A 16,471-nucleotide genomic window follows, 5' to 3' on the forward strand; every position below is an offset into this window, starting at 1 on the left:
TATAGTGGGCACATCTTGTTCCCTGACGTGCTAATTTTCTCCAGCTGAAAATTAGACTCTAAGATCACTTCGTGTCTGCCAACAAAGCAGCAGAAAATGAAGATGACCAACTTCCTCATGTGTCACAGGGTGATCAGACGTTGCAACAAAAGACATGCAGGTGGTTGAGAGAAGAGAAAAAGCTTACAGCACCTGATAATCCCAAGCGGTCTCCCATCCAAGTACTAACCAGGCACAACCCTGCTTGGCTTCCGAGATCAGACGAGGTCAGGTTTATTCAGGGTGGTGTGGCCGTAAGTAACAAAATCTGTGAAAAATGTGCAGTATATAAGTACTGGAATCATACACTTCCTCTATGCAACCAGATAATTGCCGAGAAAGGCTAACTTGTAGTGGGCACATCTTCTTCCCTGATGTGATTATTCTCTGCAGCTGAAACTGAGACTCTCAGATCACTTCGTGTCTGCCAACAAAGCAGCAGCAGCTGCTGAAGATGACCAACTTCCTCATGTGTCACAGGATGATCAGACGTTGCAACAAAAGACATGCAGGTGGTAGAGAGAAGAGAAGAAGCTTACAGCAACTGGTATTCCCAAGCGGACTCCCATCCAAGTACTAACCAGGACCAACCGTGCTATAATTCCGAGATCAGACAAGGTCGGGCATGTTCAGGGTGGTGTGGCCGTAAGCAACAATGTCTCTGACAAATGTGCATTATATAGGTACTGGAATCATACGGTTCCTCTATGTAACCAGATAATTGCTGAGAAAGGCTGATGTGTAGTGGGCACATCTTCTTCCCTGACGTGATTATTCTGTTCAGCTGAAACTGAGACTCTCAGATCACTTCGTGTCTGCCAACAAAGCAGCAGCAGCTGAAGATGACCACCTTCCTCATGTGTCACAGGGTGATCAGACGTTGCAACAAAAGACATTCAGGTGGTAGAGAGAAGAGAAAAAGCTTAAAGCACCTGGTATTCCCAAGTGGTCTCCCATCCAAGTACTAAACAGGCCCAACCCTGCTTTGCTTCCAAGATCAGAGGAGGTCTGGTTTATTCAGGGTGGTGTGGCCGTAAGCAACAATATCTGTGACAAATGTGCATTATATAAGTACTGGAACCATACACTTCCTCTATGTAACCAGATAATTGCCGAGAAAGGCTAACTTGTAGTGGGCACATCTTCTTCCCTGATGTGATTATTCTCTCCAACTGAAAATGAGACTCTCAGATCACTTCGTGTCTGCCAACAAAGCAGCAGCAGCTGAAGATGACCACCTTCCTCATGTGTCACAGGATGATCAGACATTGCAACAAAAGACATGCAGGTGGTAGAGAGAAGAGAAGAAGCTTACAGCAACTGGTATTCCCAAGCGGACTCCCATCCAAGTACTAACCAGGACCAACCGTGCTATAATTCCGAGATCAGACAAGGTCGGGCATGTTCAGGGTGGTGTGGCCGTAAGCAACAATGTCTCTGACAAATGTGCATTATATAGGTACTGGAATCATACGGTTCCTCTATGCAACCAGATAATTGCCGAGAAAGGCTGATGTGTAGCGGGCATATCATCTTCTCTGATGTGATCATTCTCTGCAACTGAAACTGAGACTCTCAGATCACTTCGTGTCTGCCAACAAAGCAGCAGAAGCTGAAGATGACCACCTTCCTCATGTGTCACAGGGTGATCAGACGTTGCAACAAAAGACATGCAGGTGGTAGAGAGAAGAGAAGAAGCTTACAGCACCTGGTATTCCCAAGCAGTCTCCCATCCAAGTACTAACCAGGACCAACCCTGCTTGGCTTCTGAGATCAGACGAGGTCGGGCATGTTCAGGGTGGTGTGGCCGTAAGCAACAATGTATCTGACAAATGTGCATTATATAGGCACTGGAATCATACGGTTCCTCTATGCAACCAGATAATTGCCGAGAAAGGCTGATGTGTAGCGGGTGTATCATCTTCTCTGATGTGATCATTCTCTGCAACTGAAACTGAGACTCTCAGATCACTTCGTGTCTGCCAACAAAGCAGCAGCAGCTGAAGATGACCACCTTCCTCATGTGTCACAGGGTGATCAGACATTGCAACAAAAGACATGCAGGTGGTCGAGAGAAGAGAAAAAGCTTACAGCACCTGGTATTCCCAAGAGGTCTTCCATCCAAGTACTAAGCACGCCCAACCCTCCTTGGCTTCCGAGATCAGACGAGGTCGGGTATGTTCAGGGTGGTGTGGCCGTAAGCAACCATAACTGTGACAAATGTGCATTATATAGGTACTGGAATCATACAGTTCCTCTATGTAACCAGATAATTGCCGAGAAAAGCTGATAAGTAGTGGGCACATCTTCTTCCCTGACGTGATTATTCTCTTGAGCTGAAAGTGAGACTCTCAGATCACTTTGTGTCTGCCAACAAAGCAGCAGAAGCTGAAGATGACCAACTTCCTCATGTGTCACAGGGTGATCAGACATTGCAACAAAAGACATGCAGGTGGTAGAGAGAAGAGAAAAAGCTTACAGCAACTGGTATTCCCAAGAGGTCTTCCATCCAAGTACAAACCAGGCCCAACCCTGCTTGGCTTCCGAGATCAGACGAGGTCGGGCATGTTCAGGGTTGTGTGGCCGTAAGCAACAATGTCTCTGACAAATGTGCATTATATAGGTACTGGAATCATACGGTTCCTCTATGCACCCAGATAATTGCAGAGAAAGGCTGATGTGTAGCGGGCATATCATCTTCTCTGATGTGATCATTCTCTGCAACTGAAACTGAGACTCTCAGATCACTTCGTGTCAGCCAACAAAGCAGCAGCAGCTGAAGATGACCAACTTCCTCATGTGTCACAGGGTGATCAGACGTTGCAACAAAAGACATGCAGGTGGTAGAGAGAAGAGAAAAAGCTTACAGCACCTGGTATTCCCAAGAGGTCTTCCATCCAAGTACTAACCACGCCCAACCCTCCTTTGCTTCCAAGATCAGACGAGGTCGGGCATATTAAGGGTGGTGCGGCCGTAAGTAACAATCTCCGTGACAAATGTGCATTATATAGGCAATGGAGTCATACACTTCCTCTATGTAACCAGATAATTGCAGAGAAAGGCTGATATGTAGTGGGCACATCTTCTTCCCTGACGTGATAATTCTCTCCAGCTGAAAATGAGACTCTCAGATCACTTTGTGTCTGCCAACAAAGCAGCAGCAGCTGAAGATGACCAACTTCCTCATGTGTCAAAGGGTGATCAGACGTTGCAACAAAAGACATGCAGGTGGTAGAGAGAAGAGAAAAAGCTTAGAGCACCTGGTATTCCCAAGCTGTCTCCCATCCAAGTACTAACCAGGCCCAAACCTGCTTGACTTCCAAGATCAGACGAGGTCGGGCTTATTCAGGGTGGTGTGGCCGTAAGCAACAATATCTGTGACAAATGTGCATTATATAGGTACTGGAATCATACACTTCCTCTATGTAACCAGATAATTGCCGAGAAAGGCTGACTTGTAGTGGGCACATCTTCTTCCCTGATGTGATTATTCTCTGCAGCTGAAATTGAGACTCTCAGATCACTTCGTGTCTGCCAACAAAGAAGCAGCAGCAGCTGAAGATGACCAACTTCCTCATGTGTCACAGGGTGATCAGACGTTGCAACAAAAGACATGCAGGTGGTCGAGAGAAGACAAAAAGCTTACAGCTCCTGGTATTCCCAAGCGGTCTCCCATTTAAGTACTAACCAGGCCCAACCGTCCTTGGTTACCGAGATCAGACGAGGTCGGGCATGTTCAGGGTGGTGTGGCCGTAAGCAACAATGTCTCTGACAAATGTGCATTATATAGGTACTGGAATCATACGGTTCCTCTATGCAACCAGATAATTGCCGAGAAAGGCTGAAGTGTAGCGGGCATATCATCTTCTCTGATGTGGTCATTCTCTGCAACTTAAACTGAGACTCTCAGATCACTTTGTGTCTGCCAACAAAGCAGCAGCAGCTGAAGATGACCAACTTCCTCATGTGTCACAGGGTGATCAGACGTTGCAACAAAAGACATGCAGGTGGTAGAGAGAAGAGAAGAAGCTTACAGCACCTGGTATTCCCAAGCAGTCTCCCATCCAAGCACTAAGCAGGCTCAACCCTGCTTGGCTTCCGAGATCAGACGAGGTCGGGCATGTTCAGGGTGGTGTGGCCGTAAGCAACAATGTCTCTGACAAATGTGCATTATATAGGTACTGGAATCATACAATTCCTCTATGCAACCAGATAATTGCCGAGAAAGGCTGATGTGTAGCGGGCATATCATCTTCTCTGATGTGATCATTCTCTTCAGCTGAAACTGAGACTCTCAGATCACTTCGTGTCTGCCAACAAAGCAGCAGAAGCTGAAGATGACCAACTTCCTCATGTGTCACAGGGTGATCAGACGTTGCAACAAAAGACATGCAGGTGGTCGAGAGAAGAGAAAAAGCTTACAGCACCTGGTATTCCCAAGCGGTCTACCATTCAAGTACTAACCAGGCCCAACCCTGCTTGGCTTCCGAGATCAGACGAGGTCGGGCTTATTCAGGGTGGTGTGGCCGTAAGCAACAATATCGGTGACAAATGTGCATTATATAGGTACTGGAATCATACACTTCCTCTGTGTAACCAGATAATTGCCGAAAAAGGCTGACTTGTAGTGGGTTCATCTTCCTCCTTGATGTGATTATTCTCTTCAGCTGAAACTGAGACTCTCAGATCACCTCGTGTCTATCAACAAAGCAGCAGCAGCTGAAGATGACCAACTTCCTCATGTGTCACAGGGTGATCAGACGTTGCAACAAAAGACATGCAGGTGGTAGAGAGAAGAGAAAAAGCTTACAGCACCTGGTATTCGCAAGCTGTCTCCCATCCAAGTACTAACCAGGCCCAACACTGCTTGGCTTCTGAGATCAGACGAGGTCAGGCAAATTCAGGGTGGTGTGGCCGTAAGTAACTATGTCTGTGACAAATGTGCATTATATAAGTACAGGAATCATACGGTTCCTCTATGTAACCAGATAATTGATGAGAAAGGCTGATGTGTAGTGGGCACATCTTCTTCCCTGACGTGATTATTCTCTTCAGCTGAAACTGAGACTCTCAGATCACTTCGTGTCTTCCAACAAAGCAGCAGCAGCTGAAGATGACCAACTTCTTCACGTGTCACAGGGTGATCAGACGTTGCAACAAAAGACATGCAGGTGGTAGAGAGAAGAGAAAAAGCTTACAGCACCTGGTATTCCCAAGCTGTCTCCCATCCAAGTACTAAGCAGGCTCAACCCTGCTTGGCTTCCGAGATCAGACAAGGTCGGGCATGTTCAGGGTAGTGTGGCCGTAAGCAACAATGTGTCTGACAAATGTGCATTATATAAGTACAGGAATCATACGGTTCCTCTATGTAACCATATAATTGCTGAGAAAGGCTGATGCGTAGTGGGCACATCTTCTTCCTTGACGTGATTATTCTCTTCAGCTGAAACTGAGACTCTCAGATCACTTCGTGTCTTCCAACAAAGCAGCAGCAGCTGAAGATGACCAACTTCCTCATGTGTCACAGGGCGATCAGACCTTGCAACAAAATACATGCAGGTGGTAGAGAGAAGAGAAAAAGCTTACAGCACCTGGCATTCCCAAGGGGTCTCCCATTCAAGTACTAACCAGGTCCAACCCTGCTTGGGTTCCGAGATCAGACAAGGTCAGACATATTCAGGGTGGTTTGGCCGTAAGTAACAATCTCCGTGACAAATGTGCATTATATAGGCAATGGAATCATACACTTCCTCTATGTAACCAGATAATTGCCGAGAAAGGCTGATATGTAGTGGGCACATCTTCTTCCCTGACGTGATAATTCTCTCCAGCTGAAAATTAGACTCTCAGATCACTTTGTGTCTGCCAACAAAGCAGCAGCAGCTGAAGATGACCAACTTCCTCATGTGTCAAAGGGTGATCAGACGTTGCAACAAAAGACATGCAGGTGGTAGAGAGAAGAGAAAAAGCTTACAGCACCTGGTATTCCCAAGAAGTCTCCCATCCAAGTACTAACCAGGCCCAAACCCGCTTGACTTCCAAGATCAGACGAGGTCGGGCTTATTCAGGCTGGTGTGGCCGTAAGCAACAATATCTGTGACAAATGTGCATTATATAGGTACTGGAATCATACACTTCCTCTATGTAACCAGATAATTGCCGAGAAAGGCTGACTTGTAGTGGGCACATCTTCTTCCCTGATGTGATTATTCTCTGCAGCTGAAATTGAGACTCTCAGATCACTTCGTGTCTGCCAACAAAGAAGCAGCAGCAGCTGAAGATGACCAACTTCCTCATTGTGTCACAGGGTGATCAGACGTTGCAACAAAAGACATGCAGGTGGTCGAGAGAAGACAAAAAGCTTACAGCTCCTGGTATTCCCAAGCGGTCTCCCATTTAAGTACTAACCAGGCCCAACCCTCCTTAGCTACCGAGATCAGACGAGGTCGGGCATGTTCAGGGTGGTGTGGCCGTAAGCAACAATGTCTGTGACAAATGTGCATTATATAGGTACTGGAATCATACGGTTCCTCTATGTAACCAGATAATTGCCGAGAAAGGCAGACTTGTAGTGGGCAAATCTTCTTCCCTCATGTGATCATTCTCTGCAGCTGAAACTGAGACTCTCAGATCACTTCGTGTCTGCCAACAAAGCAGCAGCAGCTGAAAATGACCAACTTCCTCATGTGTCACAGGGTGATCAGACGTTGCAACAAAAGACATGCAGGTGGTCGAGAGAAGAGAAAAAGCTTACAGCACCTGGTATTCCCAAGAGGTCTTCCATCCAAGTACTAACCACGCCCAACCCTCCTTGGCTTCCGAGATCAGACGAGGTCGGGCATGTTCAGGGTGGTGTGGCCGTAAGCAACAATGTCTCTGACAAATGTGCATTATATAGGTACTGGAATCATACGGTTCCTCTATGCAACCAGATCATTTCCGAGAAAGGCTGATGTGTAGTGGGCACATCTTCTTCCCTGACGTGATTATTCTCTGCAGCTGAAACTGAGACTCTCAGATCACTTTGTGTCTGCCAACAAAGCAGCAGTAGCTGAAGATGACCAACTTCCTCATGTGTCACAGGGTGATCAGACGTTGCAACAAAAGACATGCAGGTGGTAGAGAGAAGAGAAAAAGCTTACAGCACCTCGTATTCCCAAGAGGTCTTCCATCCAAGTACAAACCAGGCCCAACTGTGCTTGGCTTCCGAGATCAGACGAGGTCGGGCATGTTCAGGGTTGTGTGGCCGTAAGCAACAATGTCTCTGACAAATGTGCATTATATAGGTACTGGAATCATACGGTTCCTCTATGCACCCAGATAATTGCTGAGAAAGGCTGATGTGTAGTGGGCACATCTTCTTCCTTGACGTGATTATTCTCTTCAGCTGAAACTGAGACTCTCAGATCACTTCGTGTCTGCCAACAAAGCAGCAGCAGCTGAAGATGACCAACTTCCTCATGTGTCAGAGGGCGATCAGACCTTGCAACAAAATACATGCAGGTGGTAGAGAGAAGAGAAAAAGCTTACAGCACCTGGTATTCCCAAGCGGTCTCTCATCAAAGTACTAACCAGGCCCAACCCTCCTTGGCTTCTGAGATCACACGAGATTGGGCATATTCAGGGTGGTTTGGCCGTAAGCAACAATCTCTGTGACAAATGTGCATTATATAGGCAATGGAATCATATGGTTCCTCTATGTAACAAGATAATTGCCGAAAAAGTCTGATATATAGTGGGCACATCTTGTTCCCTGACGTGCTAATTTTCTCCAGCTGAAAATTAGACTCTAAGATCACTTCGTGTCTGCCAACAAAGCAGCAGAAAATGAAGATGACCAACTTCCTCATGTGTCACAGGGTGATCAGACGTTGCAACAAAAGACATGCAGGTGGTTGAGAGAAGAGAAAAAGCTTACAGCACCTGATAATCCCAAGCGGTCTCCCATCCAAGTACTAACCAGGCACAACCCTGCTTGGCTTCCGAGATCAGACGAGGTCAGGTTTATTCAGGGTGGTGTGGCCGTAAGTAACAAAATCTGTGAAAAATGTGCAGTATATAAGTACTGGAATCATACACTTCCTCTATGCAACCAGATAATTGCCGAGAAAGGCTAACTTGTAGTGGGCACATCTTCTTCCCTGATGTGATTATTCTCTGCAGCTGAAACTGAGACTCTCAGATCACTTCGTGTCTGCCAACAAAGCAGCAGCAGCTGCTGAAGATGACCAACTTCCTCATGTGTCACAGGATGATCAGACGTTGCAACAAAAGACATGCAGGTGGTAGAGAGAAGAGAAGAAGCTTACAGCAACTGGTATTCCCAAGCGGACTCCCATCCAAGTACTAACCAGGACCAACCGTGCTATAATTCCGAGATCAGACAAGGTCGGGCATGTTCAGGGTGGTGTGGCCGTAAGCAACAATGTCTCTGACAAATGTGCATTATATAGGTACTGGAATCATACGGTTCCTCTATGTAACCAGATAATTGCTGAGAAAGGCTGATGTGTAGTGGGCACATCTTCTTCCCTGACGTGATTATTCTGTTCAGCTGAAACTGAGACTCTCAGATCACTTCGTGTCTGCCAACAAAGCAGCAGCAGCTGAAGATGACCACCTTCCTCATGTGTCACAGGGTGATCAGACGTTGCAACAAAAGACATTCAGGTGGTAGAGAGAAGAGAAAAAGCTTAAAGCACCTGGTATTCCCAAGTGGTCTCCCATCCAAGTACTAAACAGGCCCAACCCTGCTTTGCTTCCAAGATCAGAGGAGGTCTGGTTTATTCAGGGTGGTGTGGCCGTAAGCAACAATATCTGTGACAAATGTGCATTATATAAGTACTGGAACCATACACTTCCTCTATGTAACCAGATAATTGCCGAGAAAGGCTAACTTGTAGTGGGCACATCTTCTTCCCTGATGTGATTATTCTCTCCAACTGAAAATGAGACTCTCAGATCACTTCGTGTCTGCCAACAAAGCAGCAGCAGCTGAAGATGACCACCTTCCTCATGTGTCACAGGATGATCAGACGTTGCAACAAAAGACATGCAGGTGGTAGAGAGAAGAGAAGAAGCTTACAGCAACTGGTATTCCCAAGCGGACTCCCATCCAAGTACTAACCAGGACCAACCGTGCTATAATTCCGAGATCAGACAAGGTCGGGCATGTTCAGGGTGGTGTGGCCGTAAGCAACAATGTCTCTGACAAATGTGCATTATATAGGTACTGGAATCATACGGTTCCTCTATGCAACCAGATAATTGCCGAGAAAGGCTGATGTGTTGCGGGCATATCATCTTCTCTGATGTGATCATTCTCTGCAACTGAAACTGAGACTCTCAGATCACTTCGTGTCTGCCAACAAAGCAGCAGAAGCTGAAGATGACCACCTTCCTCATGTGTCACAGGGTGATCAGACGTTGCAACAAAAGACATGCAGGTGGTAGAGAGAAGAGAAGAAGCTTACAGCACCTGGTATTCCCAAGCAGTCTCCCATCCAAGTACTAACCAGGACCAACCCTGCTTGGCTTCTGAGATCAGACGAGGTCGGGCATGTTCAGGGTGGTGTGGCCGTAAGCAACAATGTATCTGACAAATGTGCATTATATAGGCACTGGAATCATACGGTTCCTCTATGCAACCAGATAATTGCCGAGAAAGGCTGATGTGTAGCGGGTGTATCATCTTCTCTGATGTGATCATTCTCTGCAACTGAAACTGAGACTCTCAGATCACTTCGTGTCTGCCAACAAAGCAGCAGCAGCTGAAGATGACCACCTTCCTCATGTGTCACAGGGTGATCAGACATTGCAACAAAAGACATGCAGGTGGTCGAGAGAAGAGAAAAAGCTTACAGCACCTGGTATTCCCAAGAGGTCTTCCATCCAAGTACTAAGCACGCCCAACCCTCCTTGGCTTCCGAGATCAGACGAGGTCGGGTATGTTCAGGGTGGTGTGGCCGTAAGCAACCATAACTGTGACAAATGTGCATTATATAGGTACTGGAATCATACAGTTCCTCTATGTAACCAGATAATTGCCGAGAAAAGCTGATAAGTAGTGGGCACATCTTCTTCCCTGACGTGATTATTCTCTTGAGCTGAAAGTGAGACTCTCAGATCACTTTGTGTCTGCCAACAAAGCAGCAGAAGCTGAAGATGACCAACTTCCTCATGTGTCACAGGGTGATCAGACATTGCAACAAAAGACATGCAGGTGGTAGAGAGAAGAGAAAAAGCTTACAGCAACTGGTATTCCCAAGAGGTCTTCCATCCAAGTACAAACCAGGCCCAACCCTGCTTGGCTTCCGAGATCAGACGAGGTCGGGCATGTTCAGGGTTGTGTGGCCGTAAGCAACAATGTCTCTGACAAATGTGCATTATATAGGTACTGGAATCATACGGTTCCTCTATGCACCCAGATAATTGCAGAGAAAGGCTGATGTGTAGCGGGCATATCATCTTCTCTGATGTGATCATTCTCTGCAACTGAAACTGAGACTCTCAGATCACTTCGTGTCAGCCAACAAAGCAGCAGCAGCTGAAGATGACCAACTTCCTCATGTGTCACAGGGTGATCAGACGTTGCAACAAAAGACATGCAGGTGGTAGAGAGAAGAGAAAAAGCTTACAGCACCTGGTATTCCCAAGAGGTCTTCCATCCAAGTACTAACCACGCCCAACCCTCCTTTGCTTCCAAGATCAGACGAGGTCGGGCATATTAAGGGTGGTGCGGCCGTAAGTAACAATCTCCGTGACAAATGTGCATTATATAGGCAATGGAGTCATACACTTCCTCTATGTAACCAGATAATTGCAGAGAAAGGCTGATATGTAGTGGGCACATCTTCTTCCCTGACGTGATAATTCTCTCCAGCTGAAAATGAGACTCTCAGATCACTTTGTGTCTGCCAACAAAGCAGCAGCAGCTGAAGATGACCAACTTCCTCATGTGTCAAAGGGTGATCAGACGTTGCAACAAAAGACATGCAGGTGGTAGAGAGAAGAGAAAAAGCTTAGAGCACCTGGTATTCCCAAGCTGTCTCCCATCCAAGTACTAACCAGGCCCAAACCTGCTTGACTTCCAAGATCAGACGAGGTCGGGCTTATTCAGGGTGGTGTGGCCGTAAGCAACAATATCTGTGACAAATGTGCATTATATAGGTACTGGAATCATACACTTCCTCTATGTAACCAGATAATTGCCGAGAAAGGCTGACTTGTAGTGGGCACATCTTCTTCCCTGATGTGATTATTCTCTGCAGCTGAAATTGAGACTCTCAGATCACTTCGTGTCTGCCAACAAAGAAGCAGCAGCAGCTGAAGATGACCAACTTCCTCATGTGTCACAGGGTGATCAGACGTTGCAACAAAAGACATGCAGGTGGTCGAGAGAAGACAAAAAGCTTACAGCTCCTGGTATTCCCAAGCGGTCTCCCATTTAAGTACTAACCAGGCCCAACCGTCCTTGGTTACCGAGATCAGACGAGGTCGGGCATGTTCAGGGTGGTGTGGCCGTAAGCAACAATGTCTCTGACAAATGTGCATTATATAGGTACTGGAATCATACGGTTCCTCTATGCAACCAGATAATTGCCGAGAAAGGCTGAAGTGTAGCGGGCATATCATCTTCTCTGATGTGGTCATTCTCTGCAACTTAAACTGAGACTCTCAGATCACTTCGTGTCTGCCAACAAAGCAGCAGCAGCTGAAGATGACCATCTTCCTCATGTGTCACAGGGTGATCAGACGTTGCAACAAAAGACATGCAGGTGGTAGAGAGAAGAAAAAAAGTTTACAGCACCTCGTAATCCCAAGAGGTCTCCCATTCAATTACTAACCAGGCCCAACCCTCCTTGGCTTCCGAGATCAGACATGTTCAGGTTGGTGTGGCCGTAAATAACAATCTCTGTGACAAATGTGCATTATATAGGCAATTGGAATCATATGGTTCCTCTATGTAACCAGATAATTGCAGAGAAAGGCTGATATGTAGTGGGCACATCTTGTTCCCTGACGTGATAATTCTCTCCAGCTGAAACTGAGACTCTCAGATCACTTCGTGTCTGCCAACAAAGCAGCAACAGCTGCTGAAGATGACCAACTTCCTCATGTGTCACAGGATGATCAGACGTTGCAACAAAAGACATGCAGGTGGTTGAGAGAAGACAAAAAGCTTATAGCACCTGGTATTCCCAAGCAGTCTCCCACCCAAGTACTAACCAGACCAAACCCTGCTTGGCTTCCGAGATCAGACAAGGTCAGGCAAATTCAGGGTGGTGTGGCCGTAAGTAACAATGTCTGTGACAAATGTGCATTATATAAGTACAGGAATCATACGGTTCCTCTATGTAACCAGATAATTGCTGAGAAAGGCTGATGTGTAGTGGGCACATCTTCTTCCCTGACGTGATTATTCTCTTCAGCTGAAACTGAGACTCTCAGATCACTTCGTTTTTTCCAACAAAGCAGCAGCAGCTGAAGATGACCACCTTCCTCATGTGTCACAGGGTGATCAGACGTTGCAACAAAACACATGCAGGTGGTAGAGAAAAGAGAAAAAGCTTACAGCACCTGGTATTCCCAAGCAGTCCCCCATCCAAGTACTAACCAGGCCCAACCCTGCTTGGCTTCCAAGATCAGACGAGGTCAGGCATGTTCAGGGTGGTGAGGCCGTAAGCAACAATGTCTTTGACAAATGTGCATTATATAGGTACTGGAATCATACGGTTCCTCTATGCAACCAGATAATTGCCGAGAAAGGCTGATGTGTAGCGGGCATATCATCTTCTCTGATGTGGTCATTCTCTGCAACTTAAACTGAGACTCTCAGATCACTTCGTGTCTGCCAACAAAGCAGCAGCAGCTGAAGATGACCACCTTCCTCATGTGTCACAGGGTGATCAGACGTTGCAACAAAAGACATGCAGGTGGTAGAGAGAAGAAAAAAAGCTTACAGCACCTCGTAATCCCAAGAGGTCTCCCATTCAATTACTAACCAGGCCCAACCCTCCTTGGCTTCCGAGATCAGACATGTTCAGGTTGGTGTGGCCGTAAATAACAATCTCTGTGACAAATGTGCATTATATAGGCAATTGGAATCATATGGTTCCTCTATGTAACCAGATAATTGCAGAGAAAGGCTGATATGTAGTGGGCACATCTTGTTCCCTGACGTGATAATTCTCTCCAGCTGAAAATGAGACTCTCAGATCACTTCGTGTCTGCCAACAATGCAGCAGCAGCTGAAGATTACTAACTTCCTCATGTGTCACAGGGTGATCAAACGTTGCAACAAAAGACATGCAGGTGGTTGAGAGAAGAGAAAAAGCTTACAGCACCTGGTATTCCCAAGTGGTCTCCCATCCAAGTACTAACCAGGTCCAACCCTGCTTGGCTTCCGAGATCAGACAAGGTCAGGTTTATTCAGGGTGGTGTGGCCGTAAGTAACAATATCTGTGAAAAATGTGCAGTATATAAGTACTGGAATCATACACTTCCTCTATGCAACCAGATAATTGCCGAGAAAGGCTAACTTGTAGTGGGCACATCTTCTTCCCTGATGTGATTATTCTCTGCAGCTGAAACTGAGACTCTCAGATCACTTCGTGTCTGCCAACAAAGCAGCAGCAGCTGCTGAAGATGACCAACTTCCTCATGTGTCACAGGATGATCAGACGTTGCAACAAAAGACATGCAGGTGGTAGAGAGAAGAGAAGAAGCTTACAGCAACTGGTATTCCCAAGCGGACTCCCATCCAAGTACTAACCAGGACCAACCGTGCTATAATTCCGAGATCAGACAAGGTCGGGCATGTTCAGGGTGGTGTGGCCGTAAGCAACAATGTCTCTGACAAATGTGCATTATATAGGTACTGGAATCATACGGTTCCTCTATGCAACCAGATAATTGCCGAGAAAGGCTGATGTGTAGCGGGCATATCATCTTCTCTGATGTGATCATTCTCTGCAACTGAAACTGAGACTCTCAGATCACTTCGTGTCTGCCAACAAAGCAGCAGCAGCTGAAGATGACCACCTTCCTCATGTGTCACAGGGTGATCAGACGTTGCAACAAAAGACATGCAGGTGGTAGAGAGAAGAGAAGAAGCTTACAGCACCTGGTATTCCCAAGCAGTCTCCCATCCAAGTACTAACCAGGACCAACCCTGCTTGGCTTCTGAGATCAGACGAGGTCGGGCATGTTCAGGGTGGTGTGGCCGTAAGCAACAACATATCTGACAAATATGCATTATATAGGCACTGGAATCATATGGTTCCTCTATGTAACCAGATAATTGCCGAGAAAGGCTGATATGTATTGGGTACATCTTCTTCCCTGACGTGATAATTCTCTCCAACTGAAAATGAGACTCTCAGATCACTTCGTGTCTGCCAACAAAGCAGCAGCAGCTGAAGATGACCACCTTCCTCATGTGTCACAGGGTGATCAGACGTTGCAACAAAAGACATTCAGGTGGTAGAGAGAAGAGAAAAAGCTTAGAGCACCTGGTATTCCCAAGTGGTCTCCCATCCAAGTACTAAACAGGCCCAACCCTGCTTTGCTTCCAAGATCAGACGAGGTCTGGTTTATTCAGGGTGGTGTGGCCGTAAGCAACAATATCTGTGACAAATGTGCATTATATAAGTACTGGAACCATACACTTCCTCTATGTAACCAGATAATTGCCGAGAAAGGCTAACTTGTAGTGGGCACATCTTCTTCCCTGATGTGATTATTCTCTGCAGCTGAAACTGAGACTCTCAGATCACTTCGTGTCTGCCAACAAAGCAGCAGCAGCTGCTGAAGATGACCAACTTCCTCATGTGTCACAGGATGATCAGACGTTGCAACAAAAGACATGCAGGTGGTAGAGAGAAGAGAAGAAGCTTACAGCAACTGGTATTCCCAAGCGGACTCCCATCCAAGTACTAACCAGGACCAACCGTGCTATAATTCCGAGATCAGACAAGGTCGGGCATGTTCAGGGTGGTGTGGCCGTAAGCAACAATGTCTCTGACAAATGTGCATTATATAGGTACTGGAATCATACGGTTCCTCTATGCAACCAGATAATTGCCGAGAAAGGCTGATGTGTAGTGGGCATATCATCTTCTCTGATGTGATCATTCTCTGCAACTGAAACTGAGACTCTCAGATCACTTCGTGTCTGCCAACAAAGCAGCAGCAGCTGAAGATGACCACCTTCCTCATGTGTCACAGGGTGATCAGACGTTGCAACAAAAGACATGCAGGTGGTAGAGAGAAGACAAGCAGCTTACAGCACCTGGTATTCCCAAGCAGTCTCCCATCCAAGTACTAACCAGGACCAACCCTGCTTGGCTTCTGAGATCAGACGAGGTCGGGCATGTTCAGGGTGGTGTGGCCGTAAGCAACAATGTATCTGACAAATGTGCATTATATAGGCACTGGAATCATATGGTTCCTCTATGCAACCAGATAATTGCCGAGAAAGGCTGATGTGTAGCGGGTGTATCATCTTCTCTGATGTGATCATTCTCTGCAACTGAAACTGAGACTCTCAGATCACTTCGTGTCTGCCAAAAAAGCAGCAGCAGCTGAAGATGACCACCTTCCTCATGTGTCACAGGGTGATCAGACATTGCAACAAAAGACATGCAGGTGGTCGAGAGAAGAGAAAAAGCTTACAGCACCTGGTATTCCCAAGAGGTCTTCCATCCAAGTACTAAGCACGCCCAACCCTCCTTGGCTTCCGAGATCAGACGAGGTCGGGTATGTTCAGGGTGGTGTGGCCGTAAGCAACCATAACTGTGACAAATGTGCATTATATAGGTACTGGAATCATACAGTTCCTCTATGTAACCAGATAATTGCCGAGAAAAGCTGATAAGTAGTGGGCACATCTTCTTCCCTGACGTGATTATTCTCTTGAGCTGAAAGTGAGACTCTCAGATCACTTTGTGTCTGCCAACAAAGCAGCAGAAGCTGAAGATGACCAACTTCCTCATGTGTCACAGGGTGATCAGACATTGCAACAAAAGACATGCAGGTGGTAGAGAGAAGAGAAAAAGCTTACAGCAACTGGTATTCCCAAGAGGTCTTCCATCCAAGTACAAACCAGGCCCAACCCTGCTTGGCTTCCGAGATCAGACGAGGTCGGGCATGTTCAGGGTTGTGTGGCCGTAAGCAACAATGTCTCTGACAAATGTGCATTATATAGGTACTGGAATCATACGGTTCCTCTATGCACCCAGATAATTGCAGAGAAAGGCTGATGTGTAGCGGGCATATCATCTTCTCTGATGTGATCATTCTCTGCAACTGAAACTGAGACTCTCAGATCACTTCGTGTCTGCCAACAAAGCAGCAGCAGCTGAAGATGACCACCTTCCTCATGTGTCACAGGGTGATCAGACGTTGCAACAAAAGACATGCAGGTGGTAGA

General features: G+C 46.5%; 1 non-coding gene and 39 pseudogenes across 1 annotated transcript; all 40 read right to left on the minus strand.

Annotated features, from left to right (window-relative positions):
- Window positions 1–180: 180 nt before the first annotated feature.
- LOC140288937 (5S ribosomal RNA) lies at window positions 181–299 on the minus strand (annotated as a pseudogene).
- A 272-nt stretch (window positions 300–571) lies between these two features.
- On the minus strand, window positions 572–690 carry LOC140295874 (5S ribosomal RNA; annotated as a pseudogene).
- A 269-nt stretch (window positions 691–959) lies between these two features.
- Window positions 960–1,078, minus strand: LOC140288255 (5S ribosomal RNA; annotated as a pseudogene).
- A 269-nt stretch (window positions 1,079–1,347) lies between these two features.
- LOC140295875 (5S ribosomal RNA) lies at window positions 1,348–1,466 on the minus strand (annotated as a pseudogene).
- Window positions 1,467–1,735: 269 nt separating this feature from the next.
- On the minus strand, window positions 1,736–1,854 carry LOC140301041 (5S ribosomal RNA; annotated as a pseudogene).
- A 269-nt stretch (window positions 1,855–2,123) lies between these two features.
- On the minus strand, window positions 2,124–2,242 carry LOC140319753 (5S ribosomal RNA; annotated as a pseudogene).
- Window positions 2,243–2,511: 269 nt separating this feature from the next.
- LOC140278530 (5S ribosomal RNA) lies at window positions 2,512–2,630 on the minus strand (annotated as a pseudogene).
- Window positions 2,631–2,899: 269 nt separating this feature from the next.
- Window positions 2,900–3,018, minus strand: LOC140290842 (5S ribosomal RNA; annotated as a pseudogene).
- A 269-nt stretch (window positions 3,019–3,287) lies between these two features.
- On the minus strand, window positions 3,288–3,406 carry LOC140291965 (5S ribosomal RNA; annotated as a pseudogene).
- A 272-nt stretch (window positions 3,407–3,678) lies between these two features.
- Window positions 3,679–3,797, minus strand: LOC140278129 (5S ribosomal RNA; annotated as a pseudogene).
- A 269-nt stretch (window positions 3,798–4,066) lies between these two features.
- LOC140279438 (5S ribosomal RNA) lies at window positions 4,067–4,185 on the minus strand (annotated as a pseudogene).
- Window positions 4,186–4,454: 269 nt separating this feature from the next.
- On the minus strand, window positions 4,455–4,573 carry LOC140297890 (5S ribosomal RNA). Its single transcript, XR_011913586.1, has one exon. It is a non-coding gene; the product is annotated as a 5S ribosomal RNA (ribosomal RNA).
- A 269-nt stretch (window positions 4,574–4,842) lies between these two features.
- Window positions 4,843–4,961, minus strand: LOC140289024 (5S ribosomal RNA; annotated as a pseudogene).
- A 269-nt stretch (window positions 4,962–5,230) lies between these two features.
- Window positions 5,231–5,349, minus strand: LOC140293010 (5S ribosomal RNA; annotated as a pseudogene).
- Window positions 5,350–5,618: 269 nt separating this feature from the next.
- On the minus strand, window positions 5,619–5,737 carry LOC140292661 (5S ribosomal RNA; annotated as a pseudogene).
- A 269-nt stretch (window positions 5,738–6,006) lies between these two features.
- LOC140299259 (5S ribosomal RNA) lies at window positions 6,007–6,125 on the minus strand (annotated as a pseudogene).
- A 273-nt stretch (window positions 6,126–6,398) lies between these two features.
- LOC140300069 (5S ribosomal RNA) lies at window positions 6,399–6,517 on the minus strand (annotated as a pseudogene).
- A 269-nt stretch (window positions 6,518–6,786) lies between these two features.
- LOC140305511 (5S ribosomal RNA) lies at window positions 6,787–6,905 on the minus strand (annotated as a pseudogene).
- A 269-nt stretch (window positions 6,906–7,174) lies between these two features.
- Window positions 7,175–7,293, minus strand: LOC140294029 (5S ribosomal RNA; annotated as a pseudogene).
- Window positions 7,294–7,562: 269 nt separating this feature from the next.
- LOC140290783 (5S ribosomal RNA) lies at window positions 7,563–7,681 on the minus strand (annotated as a pseudogene).
- A 269-nt stretch (window positions 7,682–7,950) lies between these two features.
- On the minus strand, window positions 7,951–8,069 carry LOC140288938 (5S ribosomal RNA; annotated as a pseudogene).
- A 272-nt stretch (window positions 8,070–8,341) lies between these two features.
- LOC140295876 (5S ribosomal RNA) lies at window positions 8,342–8,460 on the minus strand (annotated as a pseudogene).
- Window positions 8,461–8,729: 269 nt separating this feature from the next.
- LOC140288265 (5S ribosomal RNA) lies at window positions 8,730–8,848 on the minus strand (annotated as a pseudogene).
- A 269-nt stretch (window positions 8,849–9,117) lies between these two features.
- LOC140295877 (5S ribosomal RNA) lies at window positions 9,118–9,236 on the minus strand (annotated as a pseudogene).
- A 269-nt stretch (window positions 9,237–9,505) lies between these two features.
- LOC140301042 (5S ribosomal RNA) lies at window positions 9,506–9,624 on the minus strand (annotated as a pseudogene).
- A 269-nt stretch (window positions 9,625–9,893) lies between these two features.
- LOC140319760 (5S ribosomal RNA) lies at window positions 9,894–10,012 on the minus strand (annotated as a pseudogene).
- Window positions 10,013–10,281: 269 nt separating this feature from the next.
- Window positions 10,282–10,400, minus strand: LOC140278537 (5S ribosomal RNA; annotated as a pseudogene).
- A 269-nt stretch (window positions 10,401–10,669) lies between these two features.
- LOC140290843 (5S ribosomal RNA) lies at window positions 10,670–10,788 on the minus strand (annotated as a pseudogene).
- A 269-nt stretch (window positions 10,789–11,057) lies between these two features.
- Window positions 11,058–11,176, minus strand: LOC140291966 (5S ribosomal RNA; annotated as a pseudogene).
- Window positions 11,177–11,448: 272 nt separating this feature from the next.
- Window positions 11,449–11,567, minus strand: LOC140278135 (5S ribosomal RNA; annotated as a pseudogene).
- A 651-nt stretch (window positions 11,568–12,218) lies between these two features.
- LOC140296379 (5S ribosomal RNA) lies at window positions 12,219–12,337 on the minus strand (annotated as a pseudogene).
- A 269-nt stretch (window positions 12,338–12,606) lies between these two features.
- LOC140304658 (5S ribosomal RNA) lies at window positions 12,607–12,725 on the minus strand (annotated as a pseudogene).
- Window positions 12,726–13,373: 648 nt separating this feature from the next.
- Window positions 13,374–13,492, minus strand: LOC140301071 (5S ribosomal RNA; annotated as a pseudogene).
- A 272-nt stretch (window positions 13,493–13,764) lies between these two features.
- On the minus strand, window positions 13,765–13,883 carry LOC140295879 (5S ribosomal RNA; annotated as a pseudogene).
- A 269-nt stretch (window positions 13,884–14,152) lies between these two features.
- Window positions 14,153–14,271, minus strand: LOC140301044 (5S ribosomal RNA; annotated as a pseudogene).
- A 269-nt stretch (window positions 14,272–14,540) lies between these two features.
- LOC140277847 (5S ribosomal RNA) lies at window positions 14,541–14,659 on the minus strand (annotated as a pseudogene).
- A 272-nt stretch (window positions 14,660–14,931) lies between these two features.
- Window positions 14,932–15,050, minus strand: LOC140295880 (5S ribosomal RNA; annotated as a pseudogene).
- Window positions 15,051–15,319: 269 nt separating this feature from the next.
- LOC140301046 (5S ribosomal RNA) lies at window positions 15,320–15,438 on the minus strand (annotated as a pseudogene).
- A 269-nt stretch (window positions 15,439–15,707) lies between these two features.
- Window positions 15,708–15,826, minus strand: LOC140319766 (5S ribosomal RNA; annotated as a pseudogene).
- A 269-nt stretch (window positions 15,827–16,095) lies between these two features.
- LOC140278544 (5S ribosomal RNA) lies at window positions 16,096–16,214 on the minus strand (annotated as a pseudogene).
- Window positions 16,215–16,471: the final 257 nt, after the last annotated feature.

This window comes from Leuresthes tenuis, unplaced genomic scaffold (genome assembly GCF_036924035.1).
Source record: "Leuresthes tenuis unplaced genomic scaffold, fLeuTen1.0.hap1 SCAF_1, whole genome shotgun sequence".
NCBI lineage: Eukaryota > Metazoa > Chordata > Actinopteri > Atheriniformes > Atherinopsidae > Leuresthes > Leuresthes tenuis.